The sequence below is a fragment of the Neomonachus schauinslandi genome, chromosome 6 (genome assembly GCF_002201575.2).
Source record: "Neomonachus schauinslandi chromosome 6, ASM220157v2, whole genome shotgun sequence".
Lineage (NCBI taxonomy): Eukaryota > Metazoa > Chordata > Mammalia > Carnivora > Phocidae > Neomonachus > Neomonachus schauinslandi.
In genome coordinates, this window is record NC_058408.1 from 82,788,616 (window position 1) to 82,803,713 (window position 15,098).

Below are 15,098 nucleotides of genomic sequence, written 5' to 3' on the forward strand. Positions count from 1 at the left end.
GCCTGGCCACCCACGTGATTCCGCCAGCTCCACCCCTCAGCCTGGCCACCCATGTGATTCTGTCAGCCCCACCCCTCGGCAAAGTACAAGCGGCACATTTCACTGAGTATCAAGGGTTCTTACACTCCAGCTCTGAAGATAAAAGCCCTGATTTGTGGCATTTTTTCATTGCTTTGGTATAAACACGATGATTTCAAGTTATCAATGTGATGTCACTGAACTTGAAATTGGGAGATGTGTAATTGGAAGGGGATGGTATAAGCCAGCTTCAGCACACCGTTAGTTGCATTAATAAAATTTTTGACCACCCAGTTCAGCAACTGCAGTGCCAGAGACCAAGTACTAATCAGTAAGGGGATTGGTGAATTGACTAAAATAGACTTCTTTAATCCCACCTGCCTACCCTGGCCCTCAGACTCCAATGCTCAGCCAACCTGTTATCCATCAGGCATCAAGCAGCCTGGGCCTCACAGTGCCCAAAGGAGCAAACTGGTAATCTAGTCCAGTGTAGCTTAAATGTTCTTTCTTCCAGTGCAGCTTTTCATTAAATTCTGCTGATTCTCTCATACAAGTGTTTTAAACACTCTCATCTCTCCTCTGTATCTATTCTAATTCAACTCCAATTCATTTTCCAACGTGCACTGGCCAGCACTATTACTACAGTGTCTTAATTGGCCCCTTGGCACTGAGTCCTACCCCCCTCTCTTCCCTGCTTGCTGCCACCAGAGGGGTCTTTCTAAAGTGTAAGCCCTCCAGCCCAGGTGAACCAGTCCCTGCCCATCACGCAACTGCCTCCTCCCTGCAGACGTGCTCCTCTTCCTTTGGCACCTTCATCTCTGCTGGAATATGCTTTCTTTCCAACCTGTCTGTTCCTTTTTACTCCTTCTCTGATCCCACCTTAAGTGTCCCTTCTTGGAGGATGCCTCCTCTGGCCCTCACCCCCAGTTAGGTCAGGGTGCTGGCGGTCACTCGTGGGCAGTCACCTGTCCCTAGCATTCGCTCTTTCCCTAGATTGGCAGCTGTGCACCTATTTCTTTAATCTCGGGTCTTCCTGCTCTGAGTAAGCTCCAGGAGGACAGGAGTCTGGTCTATGGCCCCATCGCTGGGGCTTGCAGGATGCAGGGCACAGAGGGGGCTGCTCAAACATTGGTGCAAGAACTAATGGATGGCATTAAGAAAGGAGAAAGGGATTTCTGATGTCACCAAGACAGCGACACAGGTTGTTCCTGACCTCACGTCCCCTCACAAGAAGAACAGCTAACAGTTTTTCAAGAACAAGACACACATGGAGCATCACAGACATGGAGGTGAGACTGAGGAACCCGTCCCCCTATACCACAGAGACTAAAACAGACCATGTTAGAAGGGGAAGACAAGCTGCTACACGTTGACCATGTTGCTTCTGTCCTGGGCCAGCGCAACACTGTGCAGAGAGGTGTCCCCTGAGCCTCTTGTTCCTCCAGTGGGAACCCAGGAGGAAAAATCAGCCCCCACCAGCATTGTGGGTCGCTTTGCAGGAGCCGCTACTCTGATCTCGTACCATGGGGACTGCAGGTGAATCTGTGGGGCTCAACCACTGGGAATCGGACATCGGAGGATGGGGGAGGGGCTTGCAACGACCAGCACACAGACCTGGGCAGGCCAAGTTCATAAATGCAGTGCCCAAGTAGTGATCCCAACCAGTGATTTTGTTCATCTGCAGAATCAGGTGGAGGATACACTCTGACCAGGGAATCTGGCACTGTACAGATCTGCCTGATCCAACCCTCAAACGAGGAGCTTTATCCGCCCTAGAGCTCAGCTTGCCCACACCCAGGCAAAGTGCTGAGTCACAGCCCCACCTGCTGTGGAGAGTGCCTCCCAGGCCCCATCTTTCCATCCGGGAAGCTGTGCCGCTCAGCGGTACTCAAGCCAAGAGGCGGGCAGGCAGAACTGATCACCCCCAACACAAAACCAGTACTTAGCAGGGAGCATTCCTGGGCTTGGTACTGTAGTCTGGGGGATTATTCAAGTCAAAGCTGTGGGCAGCTCCAGGCCCCTCCCAACTGGAAAGCCTGTTTGGGAAATTAAGAATAGCCTGGAGCGGCCCCTCCCCTTCCTACCCAGAGAAGGGGGCTGGGACAGAGCCCACCCACTGTGGAGGGTGTTTTCAGGCCCCATCTGCCCAGAAGGGCTGGAGACAAATTCTAAAAGCTATATGGCCCAGTGACACTCAAGCTGAGAGGCAGGTGGGCAGAGCTGATAGTTTGCAGAGTTACCACCAATGGCCCTGTTTGGACAGAGAACTTGGGGTGTGGGTCAACTTGAGCTAAGACAACAAACTTTACCAGCTTTAGAGCTGCTTCTCCTGCTGTGCCCAAGGAAGGAATCTAATTCAAAGCCCCAGTCATTACTGAATACAGCCTTCAGCATATCTGACCAGGGAAGCTAACCAGCACATGGAAACTGTGAAGCCCATTCAACACAGAGCACAGCCCCCTGCAGGGGCTATCTGCAGGGCAAAGCCAGTGGCCTCACCTGACTACGGAGTTCAGTGCACACTCTGGACTGATGCAGGTTCCCAAACAATGAGAGGTACAGGCCCTGGAGCCTGGCATGTTAACCCTTCCAGGCCAGGCAGGCTAATTCATAGCTCCCTCTACTGACTATAGCACCCAGTTCCAACCACTTAATAAGACTGACCAGAGAATCCAGGCAACCGTGGAGCCCATCCTACAGCCTCACTTGGGTAGGGAACCAAGCCAGAAGACCCATCCAACTGTTTGCAGCCAGCGGCACTCCCCACCTCCTGATCCTTGTCTTCAGAGCTCAAACACTTGCCTCACCTAAAAATAGACCATACAGCAGGCCCCACCTGCCCAAGGACATTACTAGCTGAAACACTCAGAAACCCAAACTAAGCTGACTAGTGAAGATCTGTCTCTGCCAAAGCAAACCTGTGAAGTCTGGAAGAGGAACCCCATTACTCAAATGCACATTTGCCAATGTAAGGAATCAAGGATCATGAAAAATCTGATAGGATTTGATAATAGGACACCATGAAAGGAAACTAATAAAGCTCCAATAACTGACCCTAAAAAAATGGACAACTATGAACTGTCAAAGAATTCAGAATAATCCTGTTAAGGAAGCTTAGTGAACTGCAAGAAAACACACACAGACAATGAAATGAAATTAGAAAAACAATGCATGAACAAAATGAGAAGTTTGAAAAGGTAATAGCAACCATTAACAAACAATTCTGAGAGCTGAAAAATACAGGAACTGAACTGAAGAATTCCATAGAGTTTCAAGAAGACTGGACCATGCAGAAGAAACAGTTAGTGACCTGGAGGATAGGACATGGGAAATTACCCAGTCAGAAGAGCAAAAGGAGAAAAGAATGAAAAAGTAAAGAAAGCCTACAGGAATTATGGAACACACTGAAAATAAACAATATTCACATTACGGGAATTCCAGAAAAGAGAAAGAGAAAGGGTCAGAAAGTATATTTAAAGCAATAATGGTTAGAAACTTCCCAAACCTGGGGAGAGAAATGGACATCCAGGTCCATGAGGTGCTAAGGACCCCAAACAGACTAAACCTATTAAATAGGGTTTACACAGAGATACATTATATTTAAATTGTCAAAAGTCAAAGACAAAGAATTTTAAGAGTAGCAAGAGAAGAGAGAGAAGTTACATTCAAGGGAATCTTCCTAAGACTAGCAGTGGATTTCTCAGCAGAAACTTTTCAGGCCCGGAGAATGAGTAGGAATGACCTACTCATCACACTGAAGGAAAATAACGGTCAACCAAGAATCCTATACCTGGTGAAGCTGTCCTTCAGAAACAAAGGAGAGATAAAGACTTTCACAAACAAAAGCTGAAGGAGTTCATTACTACCAGACCTGCCTTTCAAGGAATACGAAAGGGAGTTCTTTGTGTGGAAGTCTAAGAGTGCCAATTAGCAACATAAAAGGCATTTAAATCTCACTGGTAATGGTAAATATATAGTCATAGTTAGATTCAGCAATATGGTAATAGTGGTACATAATTCATTTACAACTCTAAAAGTGAAAAAATGAAGTAAAAAAAAGAACTACAATAATCTGTTATAAGTTATATAATAGTAAAAAAAAGTAAATTATAACAGCAATAACTTAAAATTTGAGAGGGAGAAGAAGGACAAAAGTGTAAAGTTCACAAAGTCTATTGAACTTAATTTATCAGTTTTTTTTTTTAAAGATTTTATTTATTTGAGAGAGAGAGAATGAGAGACAGAGAGCACGAGAGGGAAGAGGGTCAGAGGGAGAAGCAGACCCCCTGCTGAGCAGGGAGCCTGATGCGGGACTCGATCCCGGGACTCCAGGATCATGACCTGAGCCGAAGGCAGTCGCTTAACCAACTGAGCCACCCAGGCGCCCCTTAATTTATCAGTTTTAAATAGGGTGTTATTGGGGCACCTAGGTGGCTCTGCCAGTTAAGCGTCCCACTCTTGATTTTGGCTCAGGTCGTGATCTCAGGGTCATGAGATCAAGCCCTGCATGGGCTCCATGCTCAGGACAGAGTCTACTTGAGATTCTCTATCTCTCTCTCTCCCCCTCTGCCCCTCCCCCCACTTGCACACTCTCTCTCTAAAATAAATAAAAGCTTTAAAAAATAAAATAGGGTATTATAAGTTTAAAATATTTTATGTAACACTCATGGTAACCATATGGGAAAATCCTATAATAATTACACAAAAGAACATGGTAAAAAAGTTAAAGCGTACAGATATCAAATATCAAAACACAAAAAAGAACAACAAGATAAGAAACAAGGAGAATTAGAACTACAAACCATCCAGAAAACATTAACAAAATGGCAATAATAAGTTCTTACCTATCAAAAGTTCCTTTAAATTCCAATCAAAAGACACAGAATGGCTGAATGGATTAAAAAAAAAAAAAAACAAGATCCAACAATATGCTGCCTAGTCCATCAATGGTTGGAATACACACACACACACACACAAAGAATATACACACACACATACACATACACACAATGCTGAAATATTATTCAGCCATAAAAAAGCAAAGAAATCCTACCATCTGTGGCAACATGGGTGGACCCTGAAGGCATTATGCTAAGTGAAATAAATCAGAGAAAGATAAATACTGTTATGATCTCACTTACATGTGAAATCTAAAAAAATAACCAAACCAAACCACACTCATAGGAAAAGAGATGATCAGGTTTGTGGTTACCAGAGACAGAGCAGGGGTGGTGGTGGGTGGGTGGGACTGGAGAATGGTGGTCAAAGACACAAAATTCCAGTTACAAGATCAATAAGTACTAGGGATGTAATGGTCAACATGATGACTGCAGCTATCCTAGATGTTTCCTTTCTTTCTCCTCTGAAATCACTCAGCCGCCAGAGTGGATATTCACCAGGTAAACCACCTACTAAAAATCTCTCCAAGGCCCCTGGAGTCCCAGTGGGGTTCCACATGCCACCACATCTTCCTGTACTTATATTTACAGTATATCACAGGTGAGGACGACACCTGGCAGGGACTTCGAGCAGCTCAGTGATAATTCCCACCTCGGTTTGTGTAGCTTATCAGAGGAAGAGATCTATTTGATCTTGTTAAGGATACAAAATGTGGGTGTCGTTCAGCTGCCTCTGTTTTTCTGGTTGGTCTTTCAACACAACAGATGTGTTATTGCTGCAAACACGCTCGCGTTAAAGCCTGATGCTGGTTCTTTTGAAATGTCTTTTCCCTCAAATCAATGATATTGAGTCAAGGTCAATGAAGCTTCTGAGGCATCTCTGCAAACCCTCCTTGTGCAGGGACGGCAGCGCTCTGTGGGAGAGCCAGAACAGGCATAGGGCCCCGTTCTACAGCCTGAAGCTCTGCTGAGCCGTCGCCCTCCGTCCTGGGGTCCTCCGTGGATGGGAGAGCTTCTCCCTTCCTTCTGCACTCACCCTTCTACCCACACCCCCTCCTGTTGTTCATTCCACTCATTTGTCCACTGATCCAGTGAATGCTAACTGAGCACTTCTACGTGCCAGGTACTGTACCGGTGGGCAGAGGCTGACAACGATTCCTTACCTAAACTCTAGCCAGCCTCCTCTGAGCCCTCAACTGGGCCTCCATCTTGGCCCATGAAGATCTGAACAAACACTAACATAGTTTCTAGTAGCTCCAGCCTCCATCTCTGGGATGACTCTAGCCCCCCTTCAAATGCCTGTCTGAGAAGACGCAAGGCTTCCAGAAGAATCTACTGTTTGTTCCAGCCAGTACCTGAAGATATGGCTTCCATCTTCTAGCCTCTGGGGGAGGGTAAGAGCCTAACTTGATAAGTGCCACTTAGCAAACCCTCATGGGTTTCATAGGAATCAGCACCCTCACTTCCTGCTTTCTGCCATCTTCCCCTTCCTTGACTCTGCTTCCACTATTCCCCCTCTCTACCTCTTCGCTCTCCTTTTAAATGGCCCGGTCACCTCTGCACAAATCGGAATGGAGCTCAACACTTTCTCCTACTGTCAGCAGTCACTGAATAAAACCCGTTTTAACTAACGTCTGGCTGTGTTTATCTTTGACAAGCTAAAGCATCTGTCCTTGTGGGGCTTACATTTCAGTGGGGAGCCAGACAATGAGCGAGGGAAAGGAGGAGGTAGTGTGATGTGCTAGGTCTGTGGGTGTCAGGGATGGTCTCCTAGAGAATATGAAAACTGAGCTGAAAGCTGAAAGAAGAATAAGCCAGGCTTTAAAGAGCTAGCTGAAGAACACTGCAGCTAGAGGGGACACAAGGAAAGGGGGACGGTGTCACAGGAATGGAGCGAGCAGGAGGTGCACTGAGAGGTAAGGATGGAAAAGCAGGTAGGAACCCACGCCCCATGGACTGGAGGGCTTGATAAATCTGGATTCAAAAAACGTTCCCTTATTTTCTTCTGCCCCTTGCCAGGTTCATGCTTGGGAGCCCAGAGAGGGGGAAATCAGGTGGAATAAAGTCAAATTTCAGTCAAGGAACTGTGCCGTGGAAATTCAATGGAAATAGGTCAAGAGATGAATTTGTAACGTGGTGCTCAGGATCGTTCTGTGGCTGGAGGGAACGGAGGTCCGAGCTGGTTTGGGACTTCTCTGACAAAGACTGTCCTGGCAACCGCTCATGGGGGACCTGGCCTGGAGAGTGGCAGGGCAAAGGGCGGTGTAGACGGTGGAAGGATCTGACCACATGTGACCTCTGGTCGCTCCTTCCCACTTGGTTACTTGCTTCCAAGGTGTTGCTGGTCTTCCTCGTCCTTCTCAGGGCTATGTGCAGTTTTCAGAGGCAGGATGCTGAGCCATTGCTGTACCCCCGCTCAGAAAGAAGTGTCTGGGGCCAAGAGTGGCTCCCAGAATATGCATTCTTTCCAAACCCACAGAAGGCCATTCTGTGTCTTTCTAACCGCTCCTCTGCAGAACTGGGCATGGGGTGCGCTACCATGACAGGAACAGGGAAACAGGTTAAATATCAACAGAAGTGGAACATTCTGAGACCAGGATGTGCTGGAGGAAATAGGTGAGTCACCTTCTATCACAGGGTCTGGAGATGTCCCGAAGGTCTCCCACATTGGTGCCCAGGGCCATTCCTAAGCCCCAGAGGGGTCCTGCTGACCCTCTGTGTAATTAGGAGCTGCTCATTCATTTTCCTTTCTTGGCCTGGAATCCCTCTCTTCTCCAGTTGAGTCACTTCCTGACAGCCCTGTGCTTACGTGGGCAAGGCTGGGTGGTTTTCCTTCTACTCAGGCGGCTTGAAACTTTAGGGAGAGAATCTGATTTGAAACCTGTGGTGGTCAGCGCCTTGCTTCTTCTTTGGCCAGTGTGGGGTCCGCAGGTGGTAGTGGGGGACCGTGCAGGGGTGCTATTGGAAAGTGACAACGGGGACAAGAGGCCTGGACTCAGAACGTGAGGACCCACCACTGCCCTTTCTTTCCTGGTAGGACAGTCACTATGTGAGTCAGGCCAGTTCCCCTGGAATCCAGAGCCAGAGGGACGGCCACACAGGGGAGAGGAGGAGAGCTGGAGTGAGATGAGGAAGGAGGCCCGAGAGGGAGGGAGGACCCAGAGCCGGCCCAGAAAGCACAGGGCAAGCGTAGCAGGAGCCAAGCACAAGGAAGAGCCTCCATTGCCTGAGGCTTCTCCTGCTGGGCTCCTCCCAGGCCCCCTGCCGTGCTCTCCCATCAAGGCAGGGGTGCTGTGAGGCTGACACAAGGTACCCAGCACAGCACTTTGCACTAGTAAGTCACTCCTGTTACTGCTGTTATTTAAAATAACTGCTGAAATGGTGGGCTCATGATTGCACACGAGTTGTGTCCACAGAACAGAATGTTTGAGACCAGGGCCACGGGGAAGGGTCAACGCCATGGCCAGTGATCCCGGTGGCATGTCTGGCCTCTGTACCTGCCAGTGGACACTTCCAAGTCTCGGGACATTGCGGCTCAGCTCCAACAGGGTGCCAGGCTGGCCCATGGAGAAAACCGGAAAGATGAGGAGGACAGCGAAGGGCTAGGAGAGGGCACCCTGCCTGACCCATTCGCTGAGCAGAGACACCAAGTCAGCCCTATGCTTGGGTCTTGCTAAGCACCCCCTGAGACATGGCTTCAGTCCCCACGCTGACCATGCTTGCTGGCCATGTCTGAAAAAGCAAATAATGGTCAGTTTGAAGTTTGCTTAGAGGTACCAACCAACCCAGGAGCTTCTGGTTATTTCCATGCAATTGCACCTTTGAGCAATACCCTAGAGCAAGTCAGGAATACGAAGGCGAGGTGTCTGCTTAGCTGCTCGGCACCCTGCTGGTGAGCCCCACACCCAGCACCTGCAGGGAGAGCCTTAGGTGGCAGCTTCCCCGCTGCTAAGCGGACCGCAGTGGCCCTTCCCTGGTGCCTCTCTTCATCTGTCAGTGGGACCCTCCGGTTAAATGCTGCCCGCACATGGTGTCCATCCAGCGCGCATGTTAGTCAGAATGAAGAGTGGGAGGCTTTGTTAAAAGTTTCCTTTTTGCAGGCTGTGGAAATTAAAACCAGTGGGACACCACCAGCTGTTTGGCCAGGAGAGGGATAAAAGAATCACTGCCAGAGTCAAAAGGGGCAATGTCATCTTAATATGGTACTGACAGTGTAAACACAGAATAAAACCAGCATGAGCACGGACCTGAAATCCAGCAGGTACTGAGATGCTTGTGCAATCCGTGGAACCAAAGCGTTCAATATCTTCAGAATCAACACCTTAGGTGCACACGGGAGGATGCTCTAAACATCCCCTCCAAAGTCCCCACCATAATCCCCGGCTATTCTCCAGAGCAGGTTGGGCTTTCCAGAGCGGCCCTGGGGGTAGCGCCCAGCCTCCAGGACCGAAGTCACTCCAGCGGCTCTCCAGGTGGTGGCCCCATGGGCTGGGCTCCCTGAGAGGATCCACCCCCTGCCAAGTCGGGGGGGGCAGGTTCTAGCCATGAGTTCTGCCTCCGGGCCGGAACTAATGCCTCAGGTACAACATAAGCTACTTTAAAGTTATAAAATGAAATACATTTGCGAGTCCCCCAAACACTCGTGTTTTTTCAGGGCAACCTCTCTCTACTCTGTGAAGTGAGGAGTCCCGCAACCTGCTTGGCAACACGCTTAGCTTCAGCCATGTCCGGTCATTCACTGAGCCCTGGACACATCTGGGCTTCCTTTCCGGCCCTGGCATTGGTCTTGCCTCTAGAAATGCCCTCCACCTTCTATCAGCTCAAATCCTACCCAGCACTCTGGAACCAGTTTGAATCCCCTCCCAAGGCCAATCCCGACCCCTCCAGCCTGAAGAGTTCCTCCCCTTCCTGTGAACTGATCTGTCAAACAATCCCGCTGATGTCTCATAATCTCCACCATCTATTCCTTGGAGACGGGAGGATGATACAGCTTGCCTCCTAGAGCGGGATTGCTGTCCTGGTTATCTGAGGCAGAGACTGGGTCTTGCCCATCTTGGTTCTCTGGAGAATGCTCCTCAGACTTCATGAGTCACACAAACCCAGGGATCTTGTTAAAATGCAGATTCTGAGTCAGCAGGGCTACCTGGGACAGGCCCCTGAGGTTCTGCATTTCTAACAAGCTCCCAGGTGATACCAAAGCTGTTTGTCTGAGGACCACGCTTTGAGTAGCAAGGGACTCTTATTTTGGGGCAGAGCCTGGATCCTGGTAGACTTTGAATAAATAGTTACTTGTTATGTGCTATTGTCCTTATCCTTCACCTGGCCCATGGAGCTGTAGCCTCAGTCCCCTTTGAGGAACACATGAGCACAGGCCCCAGAAGCTGAGTATCAGCCTGTGGGTCATCCTGGAGCCAGGCTGGGCATGAGTGTCCTCTGACCCCATCTGCTCTAGCCTGTTGGCTGCACAAATGGGTTCCCTCTATGTGCCAAACCGTCTGCCACGGGCATTACGTGATGTGTCAATTAAAAAAGAGACAAAATGTTGGGCCTTAAAAACTCAGAACATTAAAATCTCCTGCCCATTGGAGATCCACTTCTCAGTTTTTCTCCATCTCCTATGACCAAGGTATACGTCTCATAGCTCCTGCAGGCTCAGTATATGCTGTATCCCACAGAGGCTACTATGTTTTGTAGACTTCACAAAGCATGCAAAATAGTTTGAATGCGTAAAACATCAAAGCTTACTCAGAGGAAGACTATTTTGCCATGAGATTGATATTTACTTAGTAAGATCTGTTTTCCGTGAAAAGCAGAAAATACCAGTAAGCTGAACGACAGCAACAAAGGATGACCACCATGGTTCATGAAGGACCCACTTACTGATGATCTGTGACACAGCAATGCATGACACATAAAACCGTGTTGTGGTTCTCCGGAACCCTTACGAACTGTTGTAAACTTACAAACTTAAAACCCTTACTCTCCTGTTGCCCTTACAAACATCTAGATATATTTTCCTAACATCTAACACATAGGCAATCATTAACCAATATAGATTTGAACGGAGTGTCCATTTTTTTTGTTGTTGTTGCTGTAGCTCATACTTCTCGTAATATACCAATGAAAACAAGCTAACAGATAAATAAAAATAATAGATTGTGAACTGCTCAGCCTGTGCCCAGGGCATAGTAGATATTCAACAAAGCAATGTTTTTAACCACATGAGACAAACACATTCATATGGCCACAATCACCAGTAAATAATGGGCCCTACGTTGTATGGCTAGTCCTTACCCGACTAGACTCTGATACAGGCATTGCTGACTAAGACAAGGAGCTATCCATGTCATGTCAGGCCCTGGGTGCCTTAGATTTTCACAGTGACAATAAAATGAGAAAATTCCCTTTTTTAAATCAAAATATATCTTTCTGAAATATTTAATATATAAAAATATGTATTTTCTTCAGTGAATGGTGTCTCTGAAAATCAGACAAAGACTGATCAGGGAAAAGACTGATAAATTTGATCACATGAAAATAAAAATGTTTGCATTGCTTAAAAAAAAAAAACCTAAGCAAAGTAGAAAGATAAATACTTTGGGAAAATTATGTAAGTTATAACTCAAAAGAGTGCATATCATTAATGTAAGAGACATTCTGAAAATAGATAAACAAAGGACCAAAACAATCTCAAAAAAATGGACTGTAGATATGATCAGACAGTTCATAGATAAAGAAATGCATAAGATAAATACGTCCTGGGAATGTCATGTACAGCATGGCCAGTATAGTTAATCATACAGTGTTGCATATTTGAAAGCTGCTAAGAGAGTGGACCTTAAAAGTTCTCAACACAAGAAAAAAATTGTAACTATGTGTGAGGTGATGGATATTAACTAAACTTATCATGGTGATCATTTTGCAATTTTTACATAGATCAAATCATTACATCATACACCTTCAACTTGCACAATGTTATATCAATTATTTCTCAATAAAACTGGGGGGAAAAAGAAAGGCAAGTGGCACTTAACTATTAACCTCACGGGAGAAATGTAATTTAAATTACACTACTTGTCACTTATCAAATTGGCAGAAGTCCAGAAGTTTGACAATGTCCTGCAATTGGCAAGGATGCAGGGAAATAGACACTATGAATCATTGCAGGTGGGGATGTAACATTGTACACCTCCTATGAAGGGGTACTGGGTATCATCCAGCCAAGTGATGTATGCATTTACCTTTTGCTCTAATAATCCCACTTCAGCAATCAATCCCAAGAGATACCCAAAGACATTTGCACAGGGATCTGTTGCAGCACTATTTGTAATAGCAAAAGATCGGAAAGAACACAAATGTTCACCATTAGGGGATGGAGAGTAAACCAGGGCATGATCACAGGCCAGAGTCTCCAGAAGCTGAAGAAAGCAAATAGCACTCCCTGAACCTTGACTGGGGTCTCAGAATATGGTTTCCCACTAAAAGGGCTCAGAATATGGTTTCCCACTAAAAGGGCTCCTTAGCAAAAGTGGCTGATTCTGAGTCTGGAACAATACATGTGTAATATGATCCTGGAACACACCGTCATAGCAGAAAGGAAGAAAGCTATCAACGAGGTCAAAAGGACACAAGATTCCTCTGGCCAAAGACAGGACAATATAATATCAACAGAGCTAAAAACTATAATGGATTCAAACACATTCGAACATACCAAATATGTTTGAATCCATTCATTTATATATTAAAAAAAATCCTTTAGGAAGTAACTTTTTGGCTACCTTTGGAGAACGGAGCCAACTTACTATTTTTAAAAAATGATTTGGGAAAAACCAGTAAAGAATTAATTTATCTCACCGGTGGCTCCTATATGAACTATATACTCCAGGGAAGTGAAATATTTGATGAAGGGAAATTTCTCATTACAGAAGTTTTCCAGTGAGTAAAATGAAGAGAAAATGATAGAATATCACTATTTTGCAGTCTCTGATTAATTGCTGGATTTAGACAATTCATTAATGGTTGCTAATATGTAAATAGATAACCTGAAAATATGTATCTTGTGATGAAAATACACAGAAACACATATGAATTATTCTGGCAAAACACAGCAAAAAGCACACAGAGAATGAGACCAGAATCCAACCCAGCTTTTATCTATTACATCTAATAGAAATACAAAGGACAAAGGAATATGTGTTTTGATATATTTCAGATGACACCACAGAGACGTCATCTGAAAAATTCAGATTGTGGAACACTCTCAAGACCAATAAACTGCTCTCTTCAACAGATAAATTGTAAGGGGCAAAAAATAAAGAAAAAAGAAAAAGAAACAATCCTGATTCAGATAGCCAACAGACACTTGAAAAGATGCTCAACATCACTCATCATCAGGGAAATACAAATCAAAGCCACAATGAGATATCACCTCACATCTGTTAGAATAGCTAAAACCATCCACATAGGAAACATCAGGTGTTAGTGAGGAGGCGGAGAAAGGGGAACCCTCTTATGCTGTTGGTAGGAATGCAAGCTGGTGCAGTCACTCTGGAAAACAGTATGGAGCTTCCTCAAAAATCTAGAACTAGAACTACCCTACAATCTCCCAGCTGCACTACTAGTTATTTACCCAAAGAATACAAAAATACTCATTCAAAGGGATACATGCACCCCAATGTTTATAGCAGAATTATCTACAATAGCCAAATTATGGAAATAGCCCAAGTGTCCACCCACTGATAAATGGATAAAGAAGATGTGGTCTCTATATACAATGGAATATTACTCAGCCATAACAAAGAATGAAATCTTGCCATTTGCGACAACATGGATGGAGCTAGGGCATATTATGCTAAGTGAAATAAGTCAAAGACAAATACCATATGATTTCACTCATATGTGGAACTTAAGAAACAAAACAAATGAGCAAAAGGAAAAAAATGAGAGAGAAAAACCAAGAAACAGACCCTTAACCACAGAGAGCAGACTGATGGTCACCAGAGAGGAGGTAGGTGGGGGGATGGGGATAACAGGTGAAGGGGATGAAGGAGTGCACCTATTGTGATGGGTACAGGGGGCTGGATATAAGTGTTGAATCACCAAATTGTACACCAGAAACTAATATTACACTGTATGTTAACTACCTGGAATTTAAATAAAAACTTAAGAAAAAAATCCTGATTCAAACGAACTGCAAAAAAAAGGATTACAAGATAATTCAGGGAAACTGAACACTAGTAATTTATATGATATTGTACGGTTTTTTAAAAAGGGGGTGCTTATTTTTAATTTTAGAAACACATACATTTAGAAATACTTCAGAAGAAATGATACGACATCTGGAATTGTCTTCAAAGCAATGTGATGGGAGGAGAATGGATGGGAGGGCAGCTAAGACACGTCTAGTCATGAGTTGCTAATTGTTACAGCTGGATAATGGATACATGGTGGTTCATTGAATTGTTCTTGCCACTTTGTAGACGTGGCATTTTCCATAATAAAAAGATAAATAAGTAATGAAAAATTTTACAAAAAGAATAATAGTCTCCTATGTCTGCCCTCCTTCCTTGCCTGGGTGTGTGATGATTTTTATTTCTGGAACTCTTTACTCCAAGAACTCTGTGAACTTCATGGAACTTAGATCAGCTCTCAGGTGGCAGATACAGGAACTAAGGAAGAGAGGTAAATGAAGTCCCCAGTACCCGGACTTGAAATACACAGTGACCTGATAATTCTAAATTTAGTCCCTAACCAGGCATTTGGAGAGAATGTGTGTGTGTGTTTTGGGGGGGGGAGGTGTTTTAAAGTCCTGGTGGGGCACAGGTATCCTCCTTGAGCCACTAATGAGGCCTTCCCACTAACGAATCATGCAGAAGGAATGTATTTCCTCCTCCTGGTTCCTTCCTTCTTTAGGGAAGGATTTAAGAAAACCTGAAGGTCAAGATAACCATCCCTCTGTCCCGATCTCACTAAGCTCTAGGCTTGCGCCCAAGGAAAGGCCACAGGCTGTGTAGGCACTGACCCCTAGACCATGCAGGCATCTTCGAGAAGATCTAGTGTAAAGAATTAGCCACCTCCTTTCAAAAAGGAGGGGAGTAAGAGACAGGCCCAGAGCAGTGAAGTGACCATCAGAGGTCACATGCAGCAGCAACAGATGAACCAACCTAGAGCTACAGACTGTGA

General features: G+C 45.5%; 1 protein-coding gene across 1 annotated transcript in view; it reads right to left on the bottom strand.

Annotated features, from left to right (window-relative positions):
* Positions 1–15,098, bottom strand: part of SLC35F3 (solute carrier family 35 member F3) — a 372,599-nt gene that overhangs the window by 131,069 nt on the left and 226,432 nt on the right. The gene's annotated exons all lie outside the window — the stretch shown is intronic.